Source organism: Bombina bombina, chromosome 1, assembly GCF_027579735.1.
Source record: "Bombina bombina isolate aBomBom1 chromosome 1, aBomBom1.pri, whole genome shotgun sequence".
NCBI classification, from domain to species: domain Eukaryota; kingdom Metazoa; phylum Chordata; class Amphibia; order Anura; family Bombinatoridae; genus Bombina; species Bombina bombina.
The window spans coordinates 219,610,873-219,623,556 of record NC_069499.1 but is presented as its reverse complement, the minus strand read 5'-3'; positions in this window follow the sequence as shown (position 1 = coordinate 219,623,556).

Genomic DNA, 12,684 nt, shown 5'->3' with positions numbered 1-12,684 from the left:
TATACATATATATGCTGAATCAAAACAAACAAAGCCAGACTGAGCCCAAACTTGATGCTGAAAAGAGGTTCTTTTATTCCAAGTGGTAGAAGAGGAACATACAAGCAAACGCCTGACGTGTTTTGCGCATGGTCAAATGCGCTTCATCAGAGGCTAATGGTTCTAGGAGTGTGGGGACCTTTATAGGGCGGTATGGCCTATCGGTGCTCTTTGTTTAATATCCAATCAGGTGTAAATATATGAGACGGCCAATCCACTCATTCAGTCCCCACGCTACTAAATTAATCTAGTGATTAAATCTGTTAACAACAAACCCACTGGTTCAAAATCCATATACTGTATATGCACTCAGTGCAGTGAACAATCACACTACAATTCAGTATACAGTAGTTGCAATAATTTTTTACAATGGTTGCCATATATAGAGAAACTGTAAATGGGTTATATGGTTTATACCACAAGGAGTAATAATATAATAACAAAACAAGAATTCTAAGATTGTCTGTTAAATAAAAAAAATATATGTACACATTACATCCAGTGTGGAATAAAGAAACAGAAATAAACATGCTCAAAAAGTACTCAAGCAAATGCATATATTAAAAAACACTAAAAATAGAAAAATATAAAAGAAACACAATGTATCAAAAAATGGTTGCATGATCAAAAAAATATATATATAAATATAAATTAGTATAACGTAGATCAATTCAAAGGTTTGTGATATGGCACACCAAATTATGTGTGAGCGATGCTGCTTGGTATAGGCATTCCTAAAAAGAAAAAAGGAAAAACCTAACTACTTACTACGGATATGGTAATCTAGATAAGTGGTTAATGATCTAACCCAATAGTCCATACTCCCATAAGTAGATCTACCCCTACTTAGAGGAATAATCTAACATAGATGATCAAAACCAATGATACTATAGTCCTAAAAACATACTACTAGAATTTTTTTTTTATTTATAAATAAATATATAAGTATTACAAAAATGGGCAGGAGGGGGAAGATTTAGTAGTTGGAACTATCGGTGGTTGGATGGAAAAGTAGGGAATGGGACCATGTGTAGAATATGTAATAAGAATGCTTAATGATCAACAAATCCCTATGGAATATTTCAGGGTGGTCTCATAGGTACTAATTATCAGTGAATAAGTCAACATCCATTCTTTTGTTCATCCCTTCAGGATGTCTGGTCTGAAGTTTCATAATCCAAAACACTTCCCTTTTGAGGAGCATTTTTAATCTATCTCCTCCTCTAGGATGCTTTCTTATGTGGTCAATAGCAATAAATAAGAAATGGTTAGTGCCTAATCCATGTGTATGGAAATGCCTAGCTACTGGGGTTCTGGGTTCTTTTTCATCCAGAGATAGAAGATGTTCTCGTATTCTATCCTTCAAAAGGCGAGTGGTGACTGTTGGAGGTAGCACTTGCAGTTTATGAGGTAGATAACATACTGAGACGTACAATCTAATATATCTCTAATATGAAAGATCTCCCCAGTTACTCTTGAAGAAAATGAATTTGTTCTCGATGTGTAGTGACAACCCTTACATGGTACATGGACAACCTTAAAGGAACCAGGCTTAACACTCAACCAATTCTGTTTAGGGGGAGATGTCCCTGCAAAATTGTTCCTTGTGACATCACCTATAGTAGGTGTTTTTTTAGCTATGCATTTGATGCCTTTGGAGATAATCTTAGATAGCATATCATCACCTTTGAGGATTGTTAAGTTTTTTTTTTTCTGGTAATGTTGCATACCTCTTTGTATTGATTAATTGATTACTATATTGTGTAATATATAACGTATTTTGACTGAGTTCCTTTTTGCTGAATTGTCATTATTTTGTATGAATGAACTGGATCTATCTGTATGTGCAATTTGTTCTTCTAAATGTCTCAAGGTTTTGGTAGGGTACCCTCTTTCATAAAGTCTAAGGTTAAGTTCACTAGCTTGTTCAAAGTATTTTTCCAAATTTGTACAATTTCTGCGTAAGCGCAAGTATTGGGCTTTAGGAATTCCCCTTTTTTAATGTTGAATATGACAGGAGTCTGATCTCAAAATTGTGTTACGAGCTAGGGGCTTTCAATAAGTAGATGTCACTATTTTATTATCTCTAATTTCCAATTTTAAATCCAAAAAATTTATACTGTTCTTCTCAGACTGTGACGTGAAAATTAAGTTGAAATTATTGTCATTCATAAATTCAATGAATGCTTCTACTGGATGTTTGTCATCTTCCTGCCAAATAACAATGATATCAGCTATAAAACGTCCATATAAGATAATATGTTTAAAGGGGAATGATTCTGAAAAGATGCAGTTGTAATCAAGCCACCACATATATATGTTGGCATAGGCGGGCAAATTTTGCCCCCATCGCCATACCACATCTTTGCAAGAAGTACTCACCCTGATACATGAAAAAATTGTGATTCAGCAGGAATTCTGTGACTTGTACCACAAACAATATAAAATCATCATTATAGTTTGAATGTCTATGAAGCATGAAGTTAATTGCTTCAAGGCCTTGTCTATGTGGGATATTTGAGTAAAGCGCTGATACATTAACCGTAATTCATTTATAAGATTTTTGCCAATGTAAGTCATTCAATGGGCTATTAAATGGGCGCTATCCCTAATGCACCCTGGTAATGCTAACATAATAGGCTGTAGTATATGATCAAGCCAACCTCCCAGTTTTTCGCACAGTGAGCCATTACTGGCTACTATTGGCCTGCCCGGTGGATTTATAAGGCTTTTGTGTATTTTTGGTACTATGCGAAAACATGGGGTGGTAGGCTCATCTACCTGCAAAAAATCTGCTAGATCTTTATTTATTAATTGGTGTTCTACAGCATGGATCTAGTAGGTGTGAAAACTTGTTTTTGAAGGAGATGGTGGGATTAAAAGAAAGTTTAGTATACAATTCAGTTTTACTCAATTGTGTGTATACTTCTGACATATAGTCGGTTTTATTCAATAATACCAATGCTATTCCTTTGTCGGCTTGGGTAATGAATATGTCATCATCCTGCTGTAATTTGTTAAGGACTAGTCTTTGTTTTTTAGTTAAATTGTAATTTTTAATTTTAGGAACATTAGATTGGGTCCTTTTAGTATAGGTCAGTTAATTATTTTTCTACTACTCTCTGGTTATAGATCTAGTAAATAGTGTCTGGAGTGTATCAGATAAAAATGGGAGGTGCTTTTAAAATGAAAAGATGTACATCTGTCAATCAGTGAGTCGGTATATCTGACTGTCTCAGATTCCAAAGTGATAAGGTTAGTGAGGTCAAACAAATCAGGATACTTTAAACCAAATGACGTGGGGACCGAGCGAGGGGTCCCCACATTAGTGGGTTCTGCCTTCTGAGTGTGAAAAAGTGTTTTTTAAAACAATTTTACTAACAAATTTGTTAGTGTCTATTAATGTGTTAATTAAATCAAAATTGTGAGTAGGTGCATATGACAAACCTTTATTGAGTAAGTCAAGTTCAAAATCAGTGAGTTTATACACAGAGAGGTTAATTACCCCTATTTCTTTCCAAAAGCAAAAAATATTCCAGCCTCTTTTAAAGAATTTTGGAGGCTGGAATATTTTTTGCTTTTGGATTGTACATTGGGACGTGGCAGGTCCTTGTATTCCGTGCCACACAAAGAAAAAGGAAAGAAAAGGTGTGCTGTTTTCCAAACTTTCTGAGTACGCCTATTTCTTTGTCAGTTTTCTTACTCTGCTGGGGTAACGAAAGGAAGTCCCTTCTTGTTTTGGGTTGCTCGTCTTTTGAGGTTGTTTTACTAGTGCTTTTAAATTTTTCCTACTAGCATTAATATCAATAGTACTTGGATTAGTTTCTGAAGTATTAGGGGCTACTTCTTCATCAATAGATTGAGAATTGGGTTCATTGGCTTGGACACTCGCTGACGTCAGGAGCGTCTTAGGAGCTGATGACGGAGACATCACACCAACTGTGGCGTTATCTGGAGCTGGTTCTTTTGGGACATTCCCTGCTGACGAGTCTTGGGGGCTTTCTTGCCTGATGAGCTTCGTTGACAGAAGTTGTCCCGACACTACGCCCGTCAGCTCCAGATATGAGGAGTGAGACACCGCAGTACATCTGCTAAACTGCTACGCATTCCCTGCATTTTTCTGTGGAGGAAAGATAAGTACTTTACTTACTGGTTATACCATTGGGACTAAGTATACTAAAATCCGGAGACTCTTAAACAGCTAACCCATGACACGATACTTAGTACTTTCAAAAGTACACTTGATTTAAAAGGACTTATGTACACATGGGACTTTGCTTTTGAATGTACTTTAATACAGCTCAATCTATATTAGTCTCTCTGGACTTAATACGCTACTTAGTCTCTTTTAAATGAGAAAATTAGCAACCTCATTTTTGATGTACTTATACATATATATACACATCTATGTGCACTTACCCACACACATATACGCGCACACATACACCCAGGTGGACAAGTGCACATATCAAAACACCTATTGAAAGGATGCCAGATCCATATTCATATTGAGACCTCTAGTATACAGCATATTTAATCTGTAGTCTATTGAATCTATTATGAAGGTTGGACGGTGGTACATATTCAATGGTAATCATATTGAAAACATTTAGGTCAACTGCATGTGAGTGCATTTATCCCTCTTTGTCTTGATTTATATCCTGACAGTATTATGCGATGTGGCACCTTCTCTACTCTTTTATAGGATTGTTTAAAAATGAATATGAATTTGTTTTCTTTGCATTATTCGAGATATAAAAACACTGTATCTTCTTTGTAATTTTTATCAGTTTTCTACAAATAAATGCTCTAAATCACATGCGGCTAATGCCGCTTTTTTTACTACCGCTGCTATTACGAGTCTTGTAGGTACAGCTGTCCCGCACACTTTTTTGTCCTTAACATACGCAATTTGCGTATAGTCTATTCTCAATGGAACTTCCATAGCGCCAGTATTACAAGCTTTTTTTTTAGGCCAAAAAGTGAGCGGTACAGCCTATCCCGCAAAATCCGTAACGTAATCTAAAGTCTGTAGTTATGAGTTTTACACTACAAAGCTGTAGCATAAAACTCATAACTAAAGTGCTAAAAGTACACTAACACCCATAAACTACCTATTAACCCCTAAACCGAGGCCCTCCGGCATTGCAAACACTAGTTAAATATTATTAACCCCTAATCTGCTGTCCCTAACATCGCCGCCACCTATCTACATTTATTAACCCCTAATCTGTCGCCCCCAACGTCGCCGCCACTATGCTATATTTATTAACCCCTAAACCTGTCTAACCCTAACACCCCCTAACTTAAATATAATTAAAATAAATCTAAATAAAACCTACTATCATTACCTAAATAATTCCTATCTAAAACTAAATACTTACCTGTAAAATAAACCCTAAGCTAGCTACAATATAACTAATAGTTACATTGTAGCTAGCTTAGGGTTTATTTTTATTTTACAGGCAAGTTTGTATTTATTTTAACTAGGTAGGATAGTTACTAAATAGTTATTAACTATTTAATAACTACCTAGCGAACATAAATACAAATTTACCTGTAAAATAAAACCTAACCTAAGTTACACTAACACTACAATTAAATAAATTACTTAAATTAAATACAATTAACTAAATTAAATACAATTACCTGAATTACAAACCCCCCCCCCACTAAATTACAAAAAATTAAAAACTAATTACAAGATATTTAAACTAATTACACCTAATCTAATAGCCCTATCAAAATAAAAAAGCCCCCCCCCCCAAATAAAAAAACCCTAGCCTAAACTAAACTACCAATAGCCCTTAAAAGGGCCTTTTGTGGGGCGTTGCCCCAAAGAAATCAGCTGTTTTACCTGAAAATAAAATACAAACCACACCCCAACAGTAAAACCCAGCACCGACACAACCAACCAGCCACATAAAACCATAACTAAAAAACCTAAACCCCCCTTATTGCTCTGAAAAAGGCATTTGTATGGGCATTTGTAGTCTATTGAATCTATTATATTTACATATTACATTTATTACATTTAGCTCTATTGCGGCCCAAACCCTAACCTAAAAATAAAACCCACCCAATAAACCCTTAAAAAAACCTAACACTAACCCCCAAAGATCCACTTACAGTTTTGAAGACTGGACATCCATCCTCAACGAAGCCGGGAGAAGTCCTTAACGAAGCGGCAAGAAATCCTCATCGAAGCCTGGAGAAGTCTTCATCCAAGCCGGGAGAAGTGGTCCTCCAGACGGGCAGAAGTCTTCATCCAGACGGCATCTTCTATCTTCATCCATCCGGCGCGGAGCGGGTCCATCTTCAAGACATCCGAGCATCCTCTTCTTTCCGACGACTAACGACGAATGAAGGTTCCTTTAAATGATGTCATCCAAGATGGCGTCCCTTACATTCCAATTGGCTGATAGAATTCTATCAGCCAATCGGAAATAAGGTTGAAAAAATCCTATTGGCTGATGCAATCAGCCAATAGGATTGAACTTCAATCCTATTGGCTGATCCAATCAGCCAATAGGATTGCGCTCGCATTCTATTGGCTGTTCCAATCAGTACTGGTATTGGAGTGCGGTATGGAGCTCAATTTTGCTCTACGCTCACTTCTGGCCTTTTAACGCCGAGTTTCTGAAAACCTGTAATACCAGCGCTGTAGGAAAGTGAGCGGTGACAATAACGTGCAAGTTAGTACCGCACCCCTCATAACACAAAACTCATAATCTAGCCGTATATTTGTATTTGGAATATGGGAGGAATGTTGTCAGTAGTTTATAGAATAAAACAAAAATGTTTATTTTACTCAAACACATACCTATGAATATTGTTTGCAGTGGTCTCCTAATTTTTTTCATATATATATATATACATATCACATGGCAGCAACTCTATGCATTTAGGCATCTAGACATGGTGAAGAATAATTGCTGAAGTTCAAACGAGCATTAAAATGGGGAAGAAAGGGGATTTAAGTGACTTTGAACGTGGCATGGTTGGTGTCAGATGGACTGGTCTGAGTATTTCAAAAACTACTGATCTACTGGGATTTTCATGCACAACCATCTCTAGGCTTAATGAGAATGGTCTAAAAAGAGAAAATATCCAGTGAGCGGCCGTTGTGTGGATGAAAATGCCTTGTTGATGTCAGAGGAGAATGGGTAGACTGGGTCGAGATGATAGAAAGGCAACATTAACTCAAATAACCACTTGTTACAACCAAGGTATGCAGAATATCATCTCTGATTGCACAACACGTCAAACCTTGAAGCAGATGGGCTACAGCAGCAGAATACCACACCCGGTGGCACTCCTATAAGCTAAGAACAGGAAACTGTACTCCAATGGGGTCCACTGTCACCACAGCTCAATCCAATAGAGCACCTTTGGGATGTGGTGGAACAGGAGATTTGCATCATGGATATGCAGCCGACAAATCTTCAGCAACTGCGTAATGCTATCATGTCAATATGGACCAAAATGTCTGAGGAATGTTTCCAACACCTTGTTGAATCTATGCCACAAAATTTTTTGGCAGTTATGAAAGCAAAATGGGGCCTAACCCGGTACTAATAAAGTGGCCGGTGAGTGTATATATATATATATATATATATACCCAAATCAGGCGCAAACCCGATCGCATATTCTCAAGTGCACTAATCCAACATGAAAATATTAATATTTCACATTCCAATGTTTTTCACATAGAAGAATATGTTCTATTTATTCATAAATACATATATATATATATATATATATATATATATATATATATATATATATATATATACCAGTTGATAAGCCTGCCCAGAGGGCAGTCTATGTGTTAAAAGTAAAAATACAGAAAAAAATAAACAAAGCTATCCAAAATAATAAAATGAAACCTAAACTAATAAATAAACCTAAAATAAATAAAAACACCCCCTAATCTAATACTAAACTACTAATAGCCCTTAAAATGGCTTTTTGTAGGGCATTGCCCTAAAGAAATCAGCTCTGTTGCATTAAAAATAAACAAAGTCCCCCCTAACAGTAAAACCTCCCACCCACCAAACCCCCCAAAAACAAAAAAATCTAACACTAATAAACCTAAACTACCCATTGCCCCTAAAGGGGCATTTGTATGGGCATACAAAAAAGCCATTCAGCTCTTTTTACTGCCATTAAAAGGGCATTCAGCTATCTTTGAAATTGCCCAATGAACCCTAATCTAAAAAAAAAAAAAAAAAACCCTAACACTAAAGCCCCAAATAGGTACTCACGGTTTCAGAAATCCGGCGGAGAAGGTCTTCTTCCAGGCGGGTCCATCATCTTCAACCTCAGGAAAGGCGACGCGGAGTGGAGGTCTGAAGCGATCTAACCAGATGTGGCGATCCTCGGCTGTGGTCATCTGAGGCGGCGGTGGTCCTCAGCAGCATGGAGGCTCCTCTTCATCCAATGTTCGTTGTAGACTGAACATTGAATGCAAGGTACCGCAATCAATTTGGCTAAATGTTTCAAATCAGCCAATAAGATTTCAGTAGCTCTCATCCTATTGGCTGATTTTGAAATAGGATGAGAGCTACTGAAATCTTATTGGCTGATTTGAACAGCCAATAGGATTTCAGTAGCTCTAATCAAATTGGCTGTTTTGAAACATTTAGCCAAAAGAAATGCAAGGTACCCCAAATTGATTGTGGTACCTTGCATTCAATATTCAGTATACAATGGACATCAGATAAAGAGGAGCCTCCATGCCGTCGAGGAGCACCGCTGCCGACAAGGAACGCCGACGCTGCCACAGATGACCAATGCCGAGGATCGCCACATCTGGGAAGACCGCTCCGGACCTCTGTTCTACGCCACCTTCGCTGTGGATAAAAATGATGGACCCACCTGGAAGAAGACCTTCTCCGCCGGACTTCTGAAACCGTGAGTACTTATTTGGGGTTTTAGTGTTAGGTTTTTTTTTTAATTTTGTAGGGGTTTGATTTTTTAGGGTTCATTGGGCAATTTCAAAAAGAGCTGATTGCCCTTTTAAGGGCAATGCCCATACAAATGTCCCTTTAGGGGCAATGGGTAGTTTAGGTTTATTAGTGTTTTTTTATTATTTATTAAGGGGTTAATTTATGGGGTGTTAGGTTAGGGGGCTTAATCATTAAATTAGTTTTTTGTGTTGTGGGGGTTGGCGGTTTAGGAGTTAATAGGTAAATTAGGTTTAATGTGTTGTGGAGGTTGGCGGATTAGGAGTTAATAGATGTATTAGGTAGTTTGCGATGTTGTGGTTGGCAGATTTAGGGGTTAATAATTTAATTGGGTATTTTTTTTCTTAATACTTTGTGCGGGCGGTTAGTTTATTTTTTTCTTAATAGTTTGTACGACGGTTCTTTTTTTTTTTTTAAATACTTATTGTGGAAGGTTATTTTTGTTGTTGTAATGCTCTGTTTGCCATTGCTGCATCATGTTGAATTCCAAAAATGGCAGGGTGGTGAAAAAATTCACCTAAGGTTCTTTGTTTCACCACCCTGCCATTCTGTTGGCTGCTTCGTGCTGCCAACATTCCTTAGAGGATGCGTGTGCAACTGGCGATACCGACGGACGCATTACAAATGTGATTATAGTATAGATATATATATATATATATATATATAAATGATAGTTATTTACAATATGTATCTATACCTATATATATATAGGAATATGTATTTAGAAATGCTTCGAACATATTCTGCTATGTGCAGAACATTGGAATGTGAAATATTTACACTAAAAACTTTAAAACATTTATTAAATATGAGGTACCACAGGAATATTTTTGGGAGTTGGTAAAAATCTAAATTTAATTTAAAAAAATGTGTGAGCTACTCAGACATTAAGAGAAGTTTGTTGTGGGGTAAAAATTATAAACCCACATTCACAAAAGACATTGAATTTTTTGGCATACTAAGGGCCAGATTACAATTGAGGCGCAACATTTTTTATGCGCAATCGATATCATGTTTTCACGATTGTTTATGGGCATATTAAATTGTGCAAGTATTACGAGTTGAATGTACATGCGATCGCGTGAGCACAATTACGATTTATGCTAGAATGATTAACTCTTCCTCAGAGCTGTGGTTAACTTTCGCAAAACAAAAAAGTGTCACAAAAACACATCAAAAATACATTACACAATACAGTTACAATCATAATAACATCTAATAAAAATTATTAAATACAAATATTGCATTAAAACGTTATAAGGGCTCAAAAAAATATGAGATCTCAGGCATTAGAAAAAAAAAGGTAGGCAAAGGGCTTTAACATAGACATGCATACATATACATGTCTGAAGATGAATATGTGTGTGTGTATATATATATATATATATATATATATATATATATATGTATATATATATATATATAGGTCTACATATGCATTCTTATGTATTTATGTTTTTTATGTGTATATCTGTATTAACAGATACATATAAACACATAAATACATATGTATACACATGTATATACATATAGACATATATATAAAAGCATTGGGGCCCTTTGCAGTTAAGTACATGAAAAGATCTGAAAGCATATTTATGCCATATTCATATTTTCATGTCAGGTTTGTGCATATTAGAATATGCAATCCAGCTTGCGCATATGAGAATATGCAATTGGGTTAGCGCAAATGAGAATATGCGATCTGGTTTGCTCTAGAGTGAGCTGTTTTTTTCCATTTTAGTTTCTCACTTCTAGCCTTTTAACGCCGAGTTTCTGAAAACCTGTAATACCAGCGCTGTAGGAAAGTGAGCGGTGACAATAACGTGCAAGTTAGTACCGCACCCCTCATAACACAAAACTCATAATCTAGCCGTATATTTGTATTTGGAATATGGGAAGAATGTTGTCAGTAGTTTATAGAATAAAACAAAAATGTTTATTTTATTCAAACACATACCTATGAATATTGTTTGCAGTGGTCTCCTAATTTTTTTCATATATATATATACATATCACATGGCAGCAACTCTATGCATTTAGGCATCTAGACATGGTGAAGAATAATTGCTGAAGTTCAAACGAGCATTAAAATGGGGAAGAAAGGGGATTTAAGTGACTTTGAACGTGGCATGGTTGGTGTCAGATGGACTGGTCTGAGTATTTCAAAAACTGCTGATCTACTGGGATTTTCATGCACAACCATCTCTAGGCTTAATGAGAATGGTCTAAAAAGAGAAAATATCCAGTGAGCGGCCGTTGTGTGGATGAAAATGCCTTGTTGATGTCAGAGGAGAATGGGTAGACTGGGTCGAGATGATAGAAAGGCAACATTAACTCAAATAACCACTTGTTACAACCAAGGTATGCAGAATATCATCTCTGATTGCACAACACGTCAAACCTTGAAGCAGATGGGCTACAGCAGCAGAATACCACACCCGGTGGCACTCCTATAAGCTAAGAACAGGAAACTGTACTCCAATGGGGTCCACTGTCACCACAGCTCAATCCAATAGAGCACCTTTGGGATGTGGTGGAACAGGAGATTTGCATCATGGATATGCAGCCGACAAATCTTCAGCAACTGCGTAATGCTATCATGTCAATATGGACCAAAATGTCTGAGGAATGTTTCCAACACCTTGTTGAATCTATGCCACAAAATTTTTTGGCAGTTATGAAAGCAAAATGGGGCCTAACCCGGTACTAATAAAGTGGCCGGTGAGTGTATATATATATATATATACCCAAATCAGGCGCAAACCCGATCGCATATTCTCAAGTGCACTAATCCAACATGAAAATATTAATATTTCACATTCCAATGTTTTTCACATAGAAGAATATGTTCTATTTATTCATAAATACATATATATATATATATATATATATATATATATATACCAGTTGATAAGCCTGCCCAGAGGGCAGTCTATGTGTTAAAAGTAAAAATACAGAAAAAAATAAACAAAGCTATCCAAAATAATAAAATTAAACCTAAACTAATAAATAAACCTAAAATAAATAAAAACACCCCCTAATCTAATACTAAACTACTAATAGCCCTTAAAAGGGCTTTTTGTAGGGCATTGCCCTAAAGAAATCAGCTCTGTTGCATTAAAAATAAACAAAGTCCCCCCTAAAAGTAAAACCTCCCACCCACCAAACCCCCCAAAAACAAAAAAATCTAACACTAATAAACCTAAACTACCCATTGCCCCTAAAGGGGCATTTGTATGGGCATACAAAAAAGCCATTCAGCTCTTTTTACTGCCATTAAAAGGGCATTCAGCTATCTTTGAAATTGCCCAATGAACCCTAATCTAAAAAAAAAAAAAAAAACCCTAACACTAAAGCCCCAAATAGGTACTCACGGTTTCAGAAATCCGGCGGAGAAGGTCTTCTTCCAGGCGGGTCCATCATCTTCAACCTCAGGAAAGGCGACGCGGAGTGGAGGTCTGAAGCGATCTAACCAGATGTGGCGATCCTCGGCTGTGGTCATCTGAGGCGGCGGTGGTCCTCAGCAGCATGGAGGCTCCTCTTCATCCAATGTTCGTTGTAGACTGAACATTGAATGCAAGGTACCGCAATCAATTTGGCTAAATGTTTCAAATCAGCCAATAAGATTTCAGTAGCTCTCATCCTATTGGCTGATTTTGAAATAGGATGAGAG